Source organism: Atractosteus spatula, chromosome 11 (genome assembly GCF_055471065.1).
Source record: "Atractosteus spatula isolate fAtrSpa1 chromosome 11, fAtrSpa1.hap1, whole genome shotgun sequence".
NCBI classification, from domain to species: Eukaryota; Metazoa; Chordata; class Actinopteri; order Semionotiformes; family Lepisosteidae; genus Atractosteus; species Atractosteus spatula.
The window spans coordinates 46,337,103-46,358,221 of NC_142716.1; positions in this window are offsets into that span (position 1 = coordinate 46,337,103).

Genomic DNA, 21,119 nt, shown 5'->3' on the forward strand with positions numbered 1-21,119 from the left:
CCAGAACCAGAGTCCTTCCACGCTGTTATATTGAGTGCTCTGACATAAAGATGCATAGCACAGCAGATCTGCACCATAACCATTAGGAATGCTTCCCAAAACATGGAACTCAATCTCCCTGAAAGGGTCAGCACAGTTGTTTTAATCATTATAGGCAAAGGCGTAGGTTTTATCTTCGTGAATCAAACCATGACTCCAGAGTTGTTTTTTCCATCAGAGGAGGTGCAGGCAGGATGCGCCCATCCGCAGGAATACAAATATTTCAGGAAATCATAACAAAGGGGGATGCGTTTCAAATATTTGCATTTCAATTGAGCAGAAAGCATCGGTTCTCAGCCCTGTTTTCTTATGATCTCCAGAGCTTCAGTCCTCCCATTGTTGATTAAACACATAACAAGAGCCTTTACGAAAATACTGTTGCTCTAGGAGAACTCAAACAGCTCAAGGGCTGACTGCTAATATGGACCAATGTGTGAAGGAAAACTACATTATCACCCTTTGATGCCTGGCCTACTATATGGAAGTTAATAACAGAAGTTCAGAAGGGGATAACAACATCAGTCTCACACAGCTGTTCCTAAGCACAATCATCCCAAACACCTCCCTTTGCATTCGACTCAAGCACTCCTCCACCCCATGTCCACCTTGATTATAAAAAATAAAACCAAACTGACTGTTGACCAGCATTTACTACTACTCTTCAGCTGATAGACTGAATGACTGCTGTTTTGCACAGGCAAAATAAGAACAAAGACAGACAAGGACTACATCAACATCATAGAGTCCCCTTATGAAACTGCAATAAATGTTTTCAAAACACTTGCTACAACAAATGATATGACAGAATAATTTGAATCATAGTCCAGTTCTCACTCTAACCTTTGGAGTTGTCTGAATTGCAAGCTTAGGTTATTTTTTACCTGTATGCCTTCACCTGTTTCCCTCCATTAATAACTACAAGCTAATAACTGTAGCAGCTTTGAAAAGAATATTATTCTTCCTATCTTACTTCCCAATTTCAGACGTGTTATTTATTTTTCATTTCACTGTGCTTCATGGATTACCACACGTGAACTCTCAGCCAAAAGAATTCAGATTAGGGAATGAAATTCTGATTTTAGCATCTTCATTGCAAAGGGACTATGAGGGTGGGAGACAAAATGTTTTTTTCACCATAGCCTGTAGCAACACAGGCACAAGTTCTCCCATTCATTTCCCAAAATTGTCATTTGACCAGGATTCTGTGGCAGAGAATCAGGGCTCATCCTGTGCTATAAATAGAAAATGCTATAAAATCAATGCAAATGTATGAAGCAATTCACTGTCTTTTTGTTTTTGATCAGTTATTACAAAAAATCAAAGTTTAATGTTTGGTAGATCTCAACATATGAATTTGTGGATTGTGGTGTTCATTCACATCTGTTTTCAATTTTCATTGCATTAACTGGAATTCATTCCTTAAATATGTAAATGCATGGCACAAAATACTTCTCGAGGAACAAAAACCTTTTAAAACCTCTTCCAACTGCACCAAAGTGCACTTTAATAATCAACATAGAAAGTGGCAAATGAATACAGAACATGAGAAGTGATGGTTGTCAGAGAGGGGTGTTGCAAATGCTGCTGTGTAGGAGGTGATTTTACTTACTGTGACTAAGATGCACTTCTGAATCCTGTACCTACTCCTTGCACTGACATATTGCTTGGAAAACTCCTGGCTCTCTAATCTTTTCAGCTTTTATTTGCATGGCTTGCTCAGCATGAGTTTACTTTTGTAAACTGGCTTATGGGACTTTGTTATTTCTCCATCCATATTCCCTAAACACAGTTTCATATGGATAAAAGTATGCTGTTCAGACAAGTGCTCTTTCTTCTATATCACATACACAAAGAGCCATTAAAGCCTTTTCTTAACTACATATTGCAACACCCCAGGATTGAGAGGGTAATAATTTGATCTCTAAAACAGACAAACAAGAGCTCTTTATGTACAGTGTGAGAATAAGATGAAACCTAGCTCCCTTTTAAGCTGCTATATAGGGTCCAAGTCACCAACATACCAAGCAACTAAACTGTTTACCAGCTTCAAAAACAGTCTCTCACTGAGACTCTTCAAAAAATTCAGTTGCTAGGTTGATCGCTCTCTCACTGAAGACAGCTTCACTCTCTGTGTATCACATAGCAGATCAAACTGACACAGAAAGCTTTGTCTTCTGGTTTTTAAATAACTAGAAGTAAATAAATTGGTCACTTATCAATTATCCTCCAGCCACTGGTCAGGTGACTAAGGCAGCAGTTCATTCTCCAGGGCTTTCTGGTGGTTCAGGCACTGCTGCCATCTTCTCTGTACCTACTGTGCTATCACTTATCAGCCCCTCCCATGGGTGAGTCTGAATAACTGCCATTCAAACCCCACCTCCTCTCTGGGTTCAGAAAAGAGAGGGGAGTGGGTGGGACAAAAAGATTCATCACCTGGATCATGTGCCCATGAGATGTCCAAGTCTTGTCCCTCTAGCGGTGATCATCTCTCTTAGTAGCTCTCCTTCGGCTCCTTCCTGAGGGCCTCAAAAAATCTTCAATCCCTTTCTTTCTGAATGTAGCAACAGATGTTTTCCATGATGGAATAGTCAGTCAGACTCTCTGACTCTTCTTCCAGAGTATGAGTGTCTGGCGTGCTCCCTGTTTCATTATTGGTTGTGGAAAGGAGTAGACATCACTTGATTGTGTAGACAGATTTGGCCAATTCTGGGTAAGGTGGCAAGGTGGCCAGTCTCCCTCTTTCATGGCCAGGGTTCTAGAGCACTCTTACTTGGGATGTCCTTCACCAGGCTTTTTGGCAAATCTTCTCTTGTCATGAGAGCGTCCACAGTGGCACGTGGAACCTGTCATCGCCCTCTTCTTCTGGAGGTTCAAACTGTCAAGTCATTATCTGCTTCTGGGACTAGGAGCTGCTTCTTCCCTAACTCCCCTGTGACACATGACACCAAGACACATATCCCATTTCACTTCCAGGGTCTCTTGACATGCAGGCTTCATCTAATTCCACTGAGTGACACCCTTTTTCTTAAACCAGCGTCTCTCCAAAAAAAGGATTGTCCTTCTTAGTTTTATCCACCCTTCAAACATGCTCTTGCCGTTTTTGACCCTTTATTTCTTTTGGGTCAGAGGCTGGTGGCCTTCAGATCTGCTATGGTTTATTTAAGACGACACTTGCAAGAGAATTGAGGTATCTCATCAGATAGGAAGACTGCTTTAAGGCTTTCATCTGAAGACCATCTATTTTCAGGAAGTCCAGGATTATTTTCACTGAGTCTTGGTAAAGGCATTTTCCTTCCTCTAACCATAATGGAGTTCTAGGATTATTCACATCTTGGCCATTACGGATTTGCGCCTGTGGCTTGAAGGTTGCCGGTTCATATCCTGCGGCCGGCAGAGGAATTCTACTCCGTTGGGCGCAGTATACTCCTACTCCAGTGGCGCAGTATAAATCGCTGACCCTGCGCTCTGACCCCAAACTTCTCTCCCTGTCTGTGTGTCTCATGGAGAGCAAGCTGGGGTCTGCAAAAAGACAAATACCTAATGCAAGAAATTGTATATGGCCAATAAAGTGATCTTATCTTATCCCTCACACTAACACCAAAATGGCAAAAGTGAGTGTTATTTCCCAAGACCACAAACTATACCGACATCCTCCACTATATAAGACACCCCAAGGCTGGGAGTGTTATAACAGGATGTTTAAAATATCTATTTTAAAGAAAAGTAGGGGCCTAGGAAAGCAGACATAAACACAGCCATAAGGTATAAGCAAGTGCTCTCTATTTAAATTTTGAATAAAGACAAACAAAACAAAAATCTGCAAAGGAACAAGTAATAGGTTTATTCCATGCTGAAAAAAAGAAGAAAGAGAACACAACGTTTTGGCCGTGGAGCCTTCTTCATGTGTGAGGGTTCTTCAGGCTCACACCTGAAGAAGGCTCCACGGCCGAAACGTTGTGTTCTCTTTCTTCTTTTTTTCAGCATGGAATAAACCTATTACTTGTTCCTTTGCAGCCTACACATGCTGACGCAGCTACCCACCAAAACAAAAATCTGGCTCATTTTTGAGCTGCTACCTGCACTTCTTCAAGTCCCTAACAAAGCAGGCAGAAAAAATGCTTACTGGCATCAAAAACACTCACAGTTTCATAGCGTGTCTCTCCTTCCCCCTTTGGTGATGCTGCACACAGTGGCTATGCTCTCTGTCCCTGTAAAAACAAATCAAGCTAACCCAGAATTTAAAAGTGTTTTGCAGAGTTTAAATTTATAAACAAAGTTTTTAAGCTGCCATCTGACCAATTGTCTTCCAGCAACTGATCAGGTGACTAAAGCAGCAGCTCATTCCCCATAGCTTTCTGGGGAATGTGGTTCAGACAAGGCTTCCATCTTGTCTGAACCTGCTGTACCATCACTGTATGTATACATTTAAGGCCATATACTGTAATAATTCTAAAACCTAGAAAATAACACCTATTGTCACTAAATATTTTCTGCAATTCCTATAATTTAGTCTAAAAAGGAATACACAAATATTCTATTTTACATTATTTTATTTCTAATTAGTCTGACTCATAAGAAATTCATCTGGTGTATGGTGCTATTATAATCTCTTGAAACATCAATCTATGTAGCTGGATTTAAAGGAAGCACACTATTTCAGGTTCATGGAGTTGTAACTGTGAGGTACTGTATGTACCATGGAACAAATCAGACATAACATATGCAGGTCTTCCTGATCAGTGCCCTTTCAAGAGGTGTAACCCCAGAGTGACACATGGGACTGACTGCTGCTATTCTGCCCCTGTTGTTCTGTGCGCAAGGAATGTGATTGATTCTGCCTTGACTTCACAGTAGCCACATATCAACACTCTGACCCGTCCGGGCTACTACTAATCAGAATTAACTAGCCATATCTAGAGCATGGCTTTTCTACCACTAAGGTGTATGCCGTACCAGGGGGAACCTGATAAGTTCCTTTCTAAGTCCTGGGCTATCCCCAATCTGTCATTACCTATAAATTCACATCCATGTTTCATCAAAGCCTTAAAGAGTGCTGTGTTTAAAAAATAATAAAATTTTTCCATATCTCCCATAAAGCCAACAAAACTCCTCTAAAGGCTTAAAGGATTTCTAAGTAATAAAATGATCTTTGAGAGTTACCTGGCAAGGGACCTAGTAAACTGGAACTGTTACAAATGGGGAGATTCTTTGAATAAATCTACCAATTGAATTAAAGGGGAAATTTAGAAAGACCAGATTAAGCACATCCAGAATGGAATGTAGTCAGTGTGCAGGAGGTAAACAACCCACTCTAAGAAAGAGTGCCATGGGATCTTTCCTGATCTAACAGAAGTTTAACATTTCACCCACAGAACAACATTTCCTACAGCTCAGTGTCCGCTGTCACCATAGTGGGGCATCAGATTTGACATTCTGCCACCTACCACCTACTGGTCCACCAACTGATTTGATTTACAGCATCCAAATGATTCTCCTTAGAGGCATTCCACCTCAGTACTGACCTTCCCTACTCCTGCTTTGCTTCTGAAATCTGATGAAATTGAGCTACATGTTGGTAGCGCTTAAAGTACAAACACATACTGCAATGACAGCAGAAGCAGGCACTTCATATACTGCGGCAACTTTATTCATTTCTCAATCCAATCTCATTTTTCCTTTTCTAGGGTAGTTTTATTGACAGCAATGTGATGTCATAATCAGGTGTGCTGAATTTCATTTCATTACAAATATTCTTCATTTTTTTATGGTTTGACATTTACTAATTTACCACGTAAGCAACAAAATATCAAAGGGAGACCTTTCATGGAGTCAGCCTTTACCTTTAAAGCCCCTTGGAGTTTTAAAATCACTTTGGAGGTGCAATTTACTTCCTGAATAGAAACGGAGGAATAGCAATTATAGCAACCTAATGTCAAAACAGAAAAAGAGAAACATCCAAATGGAGAAGTGAATGTACTTGTTATTGTAAGACGTAACTGTGTGCCACAGGTGGCTTTTACAGAAACAACTGCAATAATTACAGGTAACTCTATATGTGGAGAATGTCTCCAGTCTCTTATCTTTGTTGTCTAATCACACTATCAATACACACATGCTGATTGGAGTATAGGCAGTGAAAATGATTTATTGATGAGTACATTCAAAATGCTACCATATCAAATCAACAGTTGGCCTGTAAACTTTATAGCTTTCACCTTGAACTGGTCTCTTCTTTGTAAGCCCGGACTCTGATCAACGTGCCTGGAGACTGGACACTCCTCCTTGGAAAGATTATATAAAATTAATACTCTTCTTCTTTTGTTTGTCAAGCAGCACTCCGAATACCCACTGAGCTGGCAGGATCACAATGCAAATTTTGCACTCTCCAGGCTCCGCAAAAACATTTTTTAAATTATGCAAATTTGATAATCTATTGAGTAGTCATTTGTCTTTCAAGCTGTTGGTGCCTGGAACAGCATCTCTCTCTTGAATTTAAAAACAATTTCATTGCTTAAAACTGTATTATTATCATAGACTGGATCTCTATTTAAGCTATTATGCCTAGATTAAGGCACATGGGGCCATATTTATGAACCATTATGTGTCTGGCAATAGTGAGTGGCCTTACAGTGTTTTACTACTCTGGCCTGAGGCAAAAATCAATGACAAGGCAGTGGTTATTTTAAATAGGAATGCCGGCGTTGTCATTTTGTTTCGGAGTTATCTTTCGAAAGGAATAATATTATGAATCCAAGCTTTTAAACGCTGAATGTATTTTGGAGCTTTTTTCCATCTTTAAAATACCTAGGATTTCTGATAAACATTCTTCAGAGAGCCCTGTGACAAAACATTGCATTTAAATTTAGAATCTGAGCCTTCAAATAAAACAAATATATTTTTTTGCAATTCATATCCTAAAAACTTGTTAGCCATTTTTGCCTAGTCAATCCAGGGGTCATTTATCAGCATAGGACTTTACCTATTCTACATTTCTGAAACACGGACTATCCTCACTGTTTCAAAAAATCTATAAAAGTTTTAAAATCTAGAAAATGTTTTACAAATCTGTAAAAGTATAAAATCTATAAAAATCTATAACCAACAAAAGTTTCACACCCAGAGGCAGGCAGTTTTTCATTGCAAATTGCAACTGAAAATGTAATGTCTATACCAATGAAAAAATTATAAACAGCCAACCACATAAATAAGGCAAAAAGCACGCTTATTTCCTGTTAGACTCTCATAATCTTGCATGTGTTATTTTTTCTATTATGATGAAGACCTTTTTATAAGCACATCAAAACACATACACATGTGTAATATAAATTGCCTAAATACCACAATGTTGGGCTCACATGTCCCCTGTCTTCTTTTCCCTTGGCATAACATGTGGGACCGAAAGTAGAAGATGATCAGCCTTGCAATGCTACTGTTGAATTAATACAGCAATGAAAGATGGGAATTTCCCATTCAGGGGTCTTTTCAAATCCTACTGTGAATCTCAATGGGATTTCAAGCTCTGGCCATCCAAAATATCCTAAATCATTTCGTACAGAGCCAGACACTACAGCTGATGTACCGTAAGGTATTCAAGTGACTTCATTAAACAATCTTTCTCTTGTAATGATGTGAGGATTTTAATAAGAGAGTTAAGGTGCCCCCATGCAAGGACACAAATGCTTTGCTTTATTATCTTGTGTGCTCTTTGCATTTATTGGTTCCACAGTTATTGATACCTCTGTCACTTATACTTATGAACTTCTACTTTCAAAAGGATGGTATCATAAATTACCCTGCAAAAGCCAACATTAGATGATCCCTTACACCAGACATGCCTAGTGCAGTTTTACAGTACAGACATACAAGTCTTATCTATAGGTTTGCAACTCATCTGGACCCTTAACAGCCTGAATCAGCAAGACATTGGCTTCATTTTAACACTTTCTCACAGCTTTCCCAGCTCTCCAGGACCAGAAATGTCGACCCCTGCATTGCTCAATCTAAAGCAGCATAATGCTATGAAAACAACCACTAGCTAAGATCGTTAACTTTGCAAAGGACTCATATTCTTAGATGTTTTTCAAATTCTTTTCTAAATCACTATTAACAGTAGCGTGACTCCACAAGAAAATAACCGCAAACATATTTAAAACTTCTCAGAATAAGAATTAAGAAACAGCAACTTTAAAGTGTGGCACCCAACCGCATTTGTGATGTGTTTTTTTTTTTCCTGTACAAAAGGGTCTGCAAAACTAACAACAGATTGTAGGGTTAGCTAGTGACAAATTTATAAGCCATGCACAAAAAATAGTGCAGCCCATGGAAGTCTTGAAGCTTTCAGCCTTGATAAATGGGTGCCATTTTGAAAATACAAACCTGTAACTTACAATAAAGTCCCTTGCTTTGCGCATCTGTGTTGTCTTTAATTTCTCTGTATTCTGACTTCTCTATATTTCACCTAAAGGCCACCAGAGGCACACGTATCTCAAACAAACAAAAAAATTCCGAAATGAATGTAGCTTGTTGAAAATGTTAAAAAAATGAAGTCTAAAAAAGAAAAGGCTTTAACCATTTTTCCCCCACAAGATGTATGGTATACTACTTAGATAATTACATTGTTAATTTGTTTTACAATTGATGTGGCTTTTAGATTTTCATAATGTTGTTTTAAAACACATATTTGTATTTCTTTGTTTGTTGACTCAGGTGTGTAAGATTATGTGGTACCTCTTCATCCAAAATTACACCAGTCAGAGGAAGTGTATAACATTTCGGTACCTCTGGACACTGCTAAGAACGTTATTCTCTCACTGAGGTCTAAACAAACGAAAATGTATCATCTGAGCTCACAGCACACAGGGAATGATAATACAAAGGGAGCAATATTAATATATAAGTTATCACAATGCAAATGAGTGAAGCCAGCTGACCCTCCTCTGCCCATGTGTGCTAAACTGTTCTTCTGAGCTTCAGATTTTTTTATCTTTTAAGATAGAATTGCTGCTGGAACTGCTAATTGTCAGTTTTGGAGAATGTTTCTTTTAAAAAGTAACATATTATAGTTAAAAGGGTAATAACTTTACCAGTCATGAGCCCAGAGACTTATCCACTATGCTAAGCCGCCCCTAGGTAATTCAGCATATACAGTATAAGTAGTTCATTATCTCCTCAAAGCAATTTTCCCTACTTCTTACTGATTTCAAAATTATGATTCAGATTGCAGTCTCGGGGCTACAGCACCTATACATGTATCTGCTACATTCTTGCCTGCCTCGGACAGGACATCTACCACCTCTATTGCTGTGTTGGACAGAAACCATAGTTTTACAAAGTTCCAGTAAGGACAATAAATAAAAGTATGACTTTAAGACTTGTGTATGGGACGTGTCTGCGATCAGGGCCCCACCGAGAGCCTGTGTCCCTAGTGGGAGCCGCCCCACGTGGCATCACAATAAAAGAGACGTGTGTGTATTCATTACTGGTTTATTACACCTGATCACACACTTCCGAATGTGATGCAATATGTTGGTTTGGGGATATGAAAAATAAAATGCAAAGGAATCTTTAACATTATAAATGTCAAAAGCTTTGAAAAAGACCTGTGAAGATATGTACCATTTTTGTTGCTATCCAGTTCGATGTGGGAAACTCATTCCACCTAATAGATGGAATGAGTTCTTCCCTTGCAACAGAGCTCGCTGTATCACCTGTAAGTACACATCCACCACCACACTCATTCAAGGCCCCTCTGGACAATTCCGGATCACCCAGACAGCATCTTGTACCTCCAGCAACCTTATTTACTGTATCTCTTGCAGTAAATGCCCAGCCATCTACATTGGAGAAACAGGAAGGAGACTGGGAGACCGCTTCAGAGAACACGTCAGGACTGTGAAGATTAAAGATCTCTCCAAGCCCATTGTTTCTCATTTCACCTCTGACGGCCACGACCACTCTAATCTCTCTATCTGTGTTCTCAAAGACGGTTTTCCGGACTCATACATCAGAAAGACCACCGAAACCAAAATTATTCTGCAGCTAGGATCACACATTCTCCCTTCTCTTAACGACAGACTACTGTTCTTTTAAATGTTCTCAATTCATTGGAAGTTTCATTTCACACCTCTCTGCACCCATTCTGACTTCACACCTCTTGATTGGCCTCTCTTTCTGTCCCCTGCTCCCGCCTCTCACTCCTCCTCCCTCCCAACCTTTGTTCTCCCACTACTTTACCTTTGCTTACTGCCCTGTCTCTCTCACACCTGAAGAAGGCTCCACGGCCGAAACGTTGTGTTCTCTTTCTTCTTTTTTTCAGCATGGAATAAACCTATTACTTGTTCCTTTGCAGCCTACGCATGCTGACGCAGCTACCCACCTGAACTACTACCACCTAATAGATTTCCTGGATCTTCCGGCACAGTTATAAAGCGGTGCTCCACAAGAAGAAGAATGCTTTGAAAGTCTGAGCACTTCCAGACGTCTGCACCTGTCCCAGCTCACCGCTGGGGCTCTGCTCTGTGGCATGCAAGCTCCGTGTTAACACTGTCTAACAGTGAGAGAGGCGTACTGTCCCTCTTGAAACAATATCCCACTCAGACTGACAGCTGAGTCTGAAACAACAGAGCAGTTTTTACACACGAGCATGACTCACCTAGCCTAGCTTCTGAAAAGATATGCGGCGATACAGCAGGCCTGCTGGGATCAGTACAGCAGGAGCTGCAAGGGATCTCCAACAGAGGGCACAGCTTAGACAAAAACATTTTCTATATGATTAGAACATTTGAAACAGTAAAAACCAAATGATAGAAGTTTTATTGTTGCTGTTGCTCTCTTAATTTTGACATAAAACAAAGTGTTCTGAAATCTGTAATGTACTGTACTGTTTCCTATTACTTGTATTAAACATAGTCATACTAGTAACATATTTTTTAGGAGCAGGAGGAGAAGATTCTTAAAATTAAACCCTGCTTGTAAAATCATTTTTCATTCAAATTCAGAGATTTGCTGGCTATTATGTGACACGGGAAATTAAATATATGCAAGACACCGCCAGTATAACTTTCAGTTTTCACTCTTGGACAAAAAAATACTGCACTTTCTTTGTCTTAAAATAAACTTTTTCAATTTCCCCTAATGAATGCTTGAGGAGAAAAAACACTAGGTACCTTTTTTTTTCTAGGTAGGCAACTTTAAATTTTAACAAGCACATTCACAAATTCTGCTATGCAATGAATATAATGTGTACGTTCCTCAGTAATGTTGATAAATGCAAGCTCCAAATAACATTTGGGTCCTTTTTTCATTCAGTCTTGACTCCACAAGTTTTAATCAGTTGATTTTTAAAAAAATAAGCATTTCCATGGTTTCTCTCCCTATCGCACTCTTACCTTTTCACTCGTTAGCTTGGGGTCTGGTGATTTCTCCCAGCTCAATTATTTATGTGTGCTCATACTCTGGGTTAATCCTGACTGACACTAAAAGTCTGTCTAGATTTAGCATCATAAAAATTTCATCCTGCTGCTAAACCGCAACTCCTTCCTGCCAAGCTCTGCTTTAAATGCTGCAGAATCCCCTCACAAGATCGATGACTGGGAATGAAGAGTGGCAAAACTCCTACAATTCCCATCGTGTCATGGTCTGGGACAGCGATCTCACACACCACACCCCAGAGCGTCTCTGTAAGACAAGGACTGTGGAAATACCTCAGGGTTTGGGCTATATAGAGCCCAGCAGGATGAGCTCTGTATCATGGGCTTTACAGACCATGGTGCTAGTCTAGATTCAGGGACATTTCATGGCTTCACTCCTGGTCTTTACACATGGATGTATTGATTGTCAGGCAAAGTTGCAATAAAGCAATACAGTAACAACGAACAAAATACAGTTTTACAGATATATCTATCCATTCATACTCAAGATTGATTTTTATTTCTGACTACTTCAAATGTGGTTTACTGTCAGTGTACCATGGATGCATGTTTCAGGTTTATTTCAACTGAATTCAGTTGTATCATCGCAGGTTTTGGATTGTAGAGCAGTCCTTCACCAGACCCAGCATGAGCTATTACTTCACTAAGCACACAAACCCTTTTCATCCTGCTGTCAATTTTGTCATATGGGCAACTCACTGCTTTAAAAACAATGAAAAAAAAACACTGAGAACGTGTGTTTTAATTACCCTCTGTGTGCTACACCATTTGGAAAACAGTGAATTATTTTCATTTCTTTGTCAGTATACACAGTAACTGAACATGCAAAATGCAAAAAGACATTTTTGAGAAGCAATCACATAGAAGATATAGGAATTTCACTTTTTAGACATTTTTCAGTACTGATATGAAGCTGTAAAGTGGTTTTTACTGCTTCTAGCCAGCTAACACTCAAAGACATTTTATCTACACTAGGTATTACATGCAGTTGAAGGTATTAATTTTTAACTGAAGTAAAACTTGTAGGAAATCATTAAAAGAAATAAACTTCTTTGATGGAAAATGCCAAGATCTCAGTTCAAACCTTTCAATCATTTACCCTTCTTTCCTCTGAACACGAAGCTGTAGAAATTAATGAAGTTGCCCAGGAAACGCTGATGAATAATAAGCTAAGGTATAACAATAAATTCCCTTTAAAAAAATGTATCAATATTTAAGAAAAAAAAGGTTACAGTTTATCATGATAAATACAGATTCACTGGTGGTGCAAAGCATATTTAGCTTCATATATTCAAATTTAAACACAGTGAACATTTCAGTACAAACCAGAAAACCAACTTATAATACAAACACAAAATCACAAAATGTTTTTACCAAAAAGATCCTTAATTGCTTTATTTGCATTTAATGGCATAAAAGAGTTACCATAACGTCCCATGGGACTTCAAAACAGCTGGATTTGTACATTTCCTGTTTATAACCATACCATTCATTTGAATATTTTTTAACTCATGACTGTTCTGTCTTTCTATACAATTGTGTTTACTCAGTAGGGTAATTAACCATTTTGAAACTAATATCCAGATGATATCCAGACCAGATTGAGTAGCATCTAACCAGCCTGTGCTCATCTAATTCCATCCAGTCACCCCCCTGAAATACACACAAATTGGAGGTTGTTTCACCTCTTGAAATGTTCTAGAAGATCTGGCACTCATTAATACAGAAAACAGTGACAGAATAGTTAATTAAATTGTTTTTAAACACTTACAATATGACAGAGATAGAGGCCCTTAGGATTAGTTAACTTACTAGTATGATGAAATGCATGGCTCTGTGTTTCTCTGACACATCACAACACAAAATGTCACATTCAGCATGATTAGAACCGAGGTGAAACAACTACTAACAGTAATGGAATGTCAAGGTGCTGTCTACCTTTCCTGATTGTATTCCTGTCTATTTTTCTGATCTCTGTTAGCTCCAGCACGGGCAGGGCCCTCAGCATGTATCCAACAGTGACTTAGGCCCTTGTTTGCTTTAAAACTTCTTTTCCAACTATGTGAAAAATGGACAGTAAAAAATTGCATTCCTTGACTTTCTTAGAAACGTATGTGTGTTGTCCTTCAACTCCTTTACAGCCTCAGTTATCTCTTGAATCCCTTTTCTTATGCAATTAAAATGTATTGTGGCTAGACATTAAATACATGTTATGGTAGCCAAGTTTCATAGACGGAGGCCTGCTTCACATTAATAAAATACTCCACACTCAGCCTAGTGATTAAATATAATTTTTTCTACACTTCCTGAATTTGAGAAATTTTTGTCCTGTAAAAATATGCTTGGTCAGTAATCATCCTCATCTTTTACAACCGCATTTATCATCCACATTCACAGAGCACTCTTTCTGTAACTATCCTAGGAAGTTTAACAATGGTGCTAAATTTTTCTCAGTCTCCCCCTTAAAGGTAAATCATTTTCTATTGTAAAGTACTGGAACTATAGGGTTTTTTTTAACCCAAACATCAAAGGTTCGAGGCTATGTCCCGAAAACAAAATACAATTTTCCAGTTCTAATAAGAATAATAAATACTCAGAACCACATTCTGTTTGTGCAGGCTGCACGCACATGATTATGGAAATTCCAAGTCCTTCAACAACGCAATTCCACAGGCTGCTTAAAAAATGAATGGATTGGTCTTTCAGAGCTGCCTTTTTCCTTCTGATATCAACGTTCCTCCCCACGGAGGCCTCTGTTCCTCTAAAACAGTGAGCTGCTAGTGCAGATTATAGAAGATTTGCTCTCAAAGACAGGCAGACTTAAATCTCATTGATTTTATCATTAATTTAACACCCTGTTAAAAAGCTGGCAGAGAAGCAAAGCAAGAAAAATGTAGTACCTTAAAATAATCAAATGGACATCTGAACAAGTGCCAAAGGTGTGAAGTGGATTTTTTTATTATCCATATTTCAAAGGGGAAAATAGTTTGAGATATAATGTCATCATGTAATGTATTACTTTATGATATGAAGGATGACTAATTACCTGTCTTCCCTTCTAATGTTATTGAAACTCCAGCTGATGATGACTAACATGAAAGGAATGTTATTTAAAAACTTTTATCCCCGTGTAAGAATTTAGGATCAGTATGTCATGCACCAAACAGCTAAAAAACACTTTTTCACCAAAAAATATTCTAATCATGTTTTTGCAGACTCTACTAGAAATAAAAATGTTACACAGGCTCCCATGCAAAAAGTTTCATTAAGAAATTCTGTCATTGGTAGAAATACGGAAGTATGTGTTATTTTAAATATTGTGACATCACTCATAAATACTTTGGAGAGCCAAATCTAAAGTGTGTTATTCGTATAAATGTTTTTGTGCAAACAAGCTCCCTTGTTCAAGTTGGTATTTTGAATCCAGATGGAAAATAATGAAACCCTATTGAAGCATTAATGGCAGAATCCATACTAGAACACAGTGGCTTGGTTATCACAGTACTGAGAAGACTGAGAGCAAGTGACTTCCTTATGGATGGGACACTGGTCCATCACAGCGATTACTGCCTTGCGTTGCTGGTCCCCAACCAGTAGAAATGGGGTACTTCATCCGAGGGTACCCCAGCAGTGATTTCAACCCACAACCTGTCAGTTATGAGATCAGAGGTTCACCTCATGCTCTATCACATCCCCTTGAAACATTAAAATGCCCTTAAGATGTCACCATATGGCTACATAAAAAAACAGCTATCACTAAGTAACCAAAACACAGAGCAAACCTGAAGCATTTTCCCAGCAAACAGGTCGTAAACATGTTAAGTCGAAGTTTATATAATATGTCGATGTCAAGAATTGTCCTTCCAGAGCGTAGCGTCCATAATGATGCTCAGAATTTTAGCAGCTCCTGCTGTGGGTGGTAACAACACAGGAAAGAGCAGATTTAGAAAGATCTAGAGGCTTATAATTGAAAATGTCTGCTTGGGGAGGACTTAGGAAGATTTCATGTTACATTTAAGATGAGATAGTTTCCTGTCTGCTACCATTTTGCAAAGAAAAATGTGTTTTATGCCAATCCACATACATACTGATATATACTGTTGGTAAGACAATTAATTCTATAAAAATTAAAGATTGCCTGCAATACTTTCTATGCCACCCTGGATTATGGTGTGTGGTGATGCTGTTCTTCTAGACCTGATCTTGGAGTAAACAATTTGTGCTCCCTGATCATTCTCAAACATATTCTAGGAACCATCCCTGCAGACCGGAAAGATGGTATCCACTCTAGGGCTGAAATCTGCAAAGAATAAATCTATTACACTAACACACTGACTGACAAGATGCATCAAATCTAGGAAGAGAGAACTGTCACCCCCAGCTCAGTTTCTTACTAGATGATATGAGGAGCTCCTCCAAGAAAACCACCTCAAACAGGCTCTAATTCATGTGCTGCATAATTGGATGGATTAATCAACCCTAATTAGAATCAGAGCTCTTTTCAGTAAATGTGAGTAAAAAGGCATTAGACCCCCATAGCTCTGACCCGGGAAGTGGTAATACACTAGATGGTTTCCAGACTTGAGCTCAAATGAAGACCAGCCAGTGAGCTCGCTTTAATAACACGGGTAGTGTGACTTTTATTTATGTTCTCGGTGTAACCCCAAATCTCGAATTACATAAACACAACTGAAAAACTTCATTCATTGGGGCTTCATATAACCAGAGCATTGAGGAGCTTAGAGTTCCAGTTAGGGCTGCCAAAACATCACCAGACCACACCGTGTGCAATGCACACCCTGCATTTAACACTTAAAATGATTTCAAGACATTACTGTCCTTGCATACTTTAAACCCTTTAGAATCTTGCCCATTTTATAGCCTTTCCAAAACATGGCGCACAGTAGTAGAAGAATGTAAGAATATCAAGGCAGATACAGAGAAACTTACTTAAGTAACTTACTTACTTAAACCATAATGAAAACCTTTACCTTTAATAGTACTTGTGAGGCCAAATAAAACTGTTGATTGGCTGTAATTCAATATTGTACCATAATATACAGTAAGTATACAGAAGTGATATAAATATTATATAGCTAGATTTGGCGCATCTACTGTAGTGAACTCAAGCAGAATTTAGCCAATCCCCTGTCCCTGAATTAATTGAATTGAAGTTTAATTATTATTTTAAATTTGTAAGGTGCAATTTCTTTTTTTATTCCAGCAATTTGAAATCACAGATTTTTAACCAAATTGGTTTCACTGCTATGACCCCTCAGATCCAAACTGAGGAATAAGGATGTTGGATGTCCCCTCTTTGCCATCAGACCAGTCCACCATTTTTCCCACTGCTATTAGAGCATTGTCTACAGGAGAGTTAGCATCTTTTGAACAGAGAGGCAAGGCTCTCTCTGACAGTCCGGAAAGCTCACAGGCACCAGGCGAAACAAAGGTGTGACCATTGTACTACAACCTGAGGATAGCTCAGCCTATTGAAGCTTACCTATCGAGTCATACCAGTCATAATGGGCTAACCCTGGTTCAAACTGAAAATGAATTGACTATAAGGCTGTTCTCTGAATGAGAGCCTTTATTGCTTAGGTACACGCCAAAGAAATATGTGACTTGCTGTAGTCTAAATTATTGATTGCATCAGTGTCTGCCTGACCACAGTTAACGGGCTTTGCAGGAGACTCTGTAGCAAACACATTGAAGCATGCAATCACAGGAAAAGGGCTTTCACCAATTCTCTCTGCAAGCTGGTGCTCAGTGGGCACACTGTGCTGGCCAATTGGGAGCCTTTGTTTGTGCCAGCCAAACAGTACAGTACAGAGAGCTAAACCTTTGAGCAGTTATTCTTCAGCCTTTGCACAACCTGCTTTGGAAACTGTCAATTCCTTTCATATTTATTTTTGTCTGAATGAAATTTATACATAGAGAGAAGCTTTATTTGTAACATCCACTGTTTTCACTACATTTAAATACTACTGTAATTCACAGATTGAAAAGGATTTTCCTCACACAGAGAGTTGCACTGAAGGTTAAGATGGCAAAAAGTTAAAATGTCTAGCCCCTACCAGAGAGACCCCACACCTTCATAAAACAGGCTGCAAAATTCTAGAAACTACACAGCACAAAGTGTTCAAATTACACTACTTACAAAACTAGTCCAAATTATTTTTTACCCTTGATTACTCTGGCCATCTTTCACCCTATACCCAAAACTGATGATCAGATTGCTCCAAGAATGATTATAGAAACCTGAAAGTGTGTTATTTTTTAAACTTCTTGACTGAACGGGTACCTATACCAACAAGACCTTTTTCTTAAATTGCTACATCTGTTCTGCACATTTTCGGTTCATTTTCTTTTATGCCAAAATCCATATTGCTATTGCAAGACCTGTTGAATGAGCAACACTGTATTTTTCCTGCTCCAGATAACCCTAACCGTTAATCCACTGAGCCGGATAATCAGCATTTCCACCTTGCCCTCCTAAGCATCTGTGCAGGGACGAGTTAATTAGAGCAAGGCCGCACGTACACACACAAAGACAGACCGGCTTGCTGAGGACAACGCAGGCAGGTGTGTAAATAATGGATAGCAGACATTAAAGGTCATACAGGTAAGTGACACATAAAGCGGATGGAAAACCTTTTTCCAAAAGGCTTTCAAGAATTTATGCCTGGCATCAGGGTAACTCAGTACTTTATCAATACGCAATCCCTTTCATGTTCATACACTGACTTTTTGTTATTTTTGGTCAGGAATATTATAATTCTATACATACGGGTTTCTATACATGTCTAGAAACAGGCCTTTTTGCATCATTATAAGTAGTCCAACACATTTAGAGAACCCCTATTGTAAGGTAAAGCCAGATTAACACACATTATTTAACATAAATGCACAGTATACATCTGTTTATACGACCATCATAGATACCGTTCTAAGGTTTTGGTGTGTTAGATTTTGGAAATAAACATCCTTATTTGCTTTCAACAAAATAAGAGCTGTTAGTCACAGCTTTGGTAATGAGATTTGAGGGGAAAACTGGCCCACAGAGTTTGTTTCAATTTGCGTTCTGTGCTTTCAGATGTAGCTACAGTGGTGAGAGCAGTGACTATGATTTCAAAGAAATACTGACATGGTAAGTTTATTTGCAACTGGCTCTTTGACTAACAGACACCATGTTTGTTTAAACATTTCCATTCCTTTAAAAACGTGTGGAGTTCAAACTCCCAGACTAAGCCTGGGTTAATCTTCAATAAACACTGCAAAAAAATATTGGTTTATGTTTTCTTTGCTTGTTTAAGATAAATGGGATTAAATTTAGTAATTTATGAGAGTTATATAGCTGCTTCTATTGGAGCAGGCTGTGGTTTCTGTTTTGTGTGTTATTTCTGGGGCACGTCAAATATTTAGCCAAATTGCAGTAGTGATTTGAAATTCAGCTGAAATTGAGAACACTATAATAAGGCCACTCAAGGTGTTTTCCATCCTTTTATACACAAATATGCTGCAGAGACCCTCACATACTAATAGCGTTGCTGATTGTAATAACATCATTACACCAAGGTATTTTAATTTGTTAAATGCATGCTGTTTCTAGACCCATCTCTGAATAGACCTCATTGTATTAACACTTTAAGAATTTGTTCTTGGATTCTTGTGGAGGAGGACAGTTTTATTTCTTACAGCCACAAGCTATAAAACGACAGAACGACAGAAAACGATGGGGCTAGGTCTCTCCACGCCACAGCAGAAATAAAGAGCGATTGAGCAGTGCGGCACACACATTGATGTGATAAACTGACAATTAAAACTGAAGCCTGAAGAAAGAGAAACACAGGGCCCTCGAAGGACTGCAGAACAGGTACCCAGTGAATAATGATGCCAGCCTTCTCCAGGTTTTAGCACAAGCCTGATCAGTAATTATCTAGTAGTAGATACCAGGAGAATACAATCTCAGGTTTACGTAATTAAGCTTCAACGTCTGAGGACTATTTCCCTCTTTTGATTTTTTCTCTGTTTCTGTGTCTGTTAGCATAATCTTGAGAAATGATCACGAGAAGGATCTTATGCCTGTGTCCAGGCCAGGTGAACATCTGGGAGGGGTCAGACAATATTGCTTGATTCATGAATTACAAGCTTATAAAAAGATGGCTCCAACCAAAATCTGCCCTAGGATTGTCACTGATTAAATGCTTGTCTGGTCTACACTTGTGTCTGTTCTAAAAGCAAATGTCATTCCTGTGGGTAGCTGGAAAAAGTAAGAGGAGCTTAATCCCCTCCTTACCTCTTACATGCCTAGAACTGCCTTTGGAGCCTCTAAAAAACATTCAAACCATCAATTATTAATTTAATCATTAAAGTTGTTGTTGCTGGAGCAGGAACATCAGTTAAAGTTGGTTTAGATCACATAAACATTGAATTAACAGAATTCTTCTATTTTATTTTGATTCTCAAAGCCAGAAGGAAATCAGCAGTCCGCCATTTTCATCTGTCTTTTTCCTGCTTACAAGCAATGAAGTATCAAGGAAAAGGGCATAGTGAACCGAGCCAAACAGCACGCATTCTGCATTTATTTCTTTAATAAAACCCAGAAAGCATTGGTTTGTTGTATAAAAACTGGAACCGTTGACTCCTTTTACGAGAGAAAGAGGAACAAACTCCACACACGATCACGAGTTTTTAAAATCTGGGTCAGAAAGGATTAAAAATGCAGACTGCCTATCTGTGGAAACCCATTTCCAAACATACAGTCTGCTTTATTTAAGGCATCTGTGGTCAGCTAGCGTGTTATAATGCAAGAGTGAACCCCAAGTGTTGGTTTCTGCCTTGAGAGCAGCGAGTAGCTGCTGTAGGTGCTGCCTACATTATTAATGCAAGCCCCTTGTCTGTCAGCCATGTTTCTATCCATTGTGACAAGTCTGTTTTGGATATCGTGCATTTGCTCTGCTGGGTGAAACTAATAAGATCAAATTTGCCACATAATAACGGGCTGGAGAATGAGGGAGACTTGCGTGCCTCCGATCACCAGGTGTTTTTTCCCTCAAACCATGCAAACAACAGGAGCACTGCACAAAACAGCCTCAGGCTAAGAGCGATTGTAACAAGTCACTGGCTGAAAACGCAATAATTATTGTCATTCCACCTTCTTGGTTAATTGCTGCTGATCCGCCCACTTAGAGCAGGGTGCTAGCACGCAGTTCTGGTTTGACTCATCACAGCAATCCAATCAAGCTATTTGTTCAGAAATTGAGGTGTACTATGAGCTATTATATTCTGTCACAATGTAAAGAAAGCAGAATAAGTCAAATGAACTTCCCCACATGATTTAAATATGTGCACCAGACCACAGGTTTCACAGCTTAATTATTCACTTTTTAAGTATAATTTCTCCAAGAAGCAATTACACAGGCTTGTTGATACAGGATCTGATTTGACTGACATTGCTAAGTATCTAACATGTTAAGCAACAGAAGCAACAGCATACAGTATGCCAATATACAGTGCACGTAAGCACAATGCAGAAAATACAGGGTGTGTTTGACAAAATTCAATGGAATTATACATATATTGAAATATAATTTTATGCAACAGGAAGAATACTATAATTTATCAAAGGTCTTTAAAAAAACAGAATTT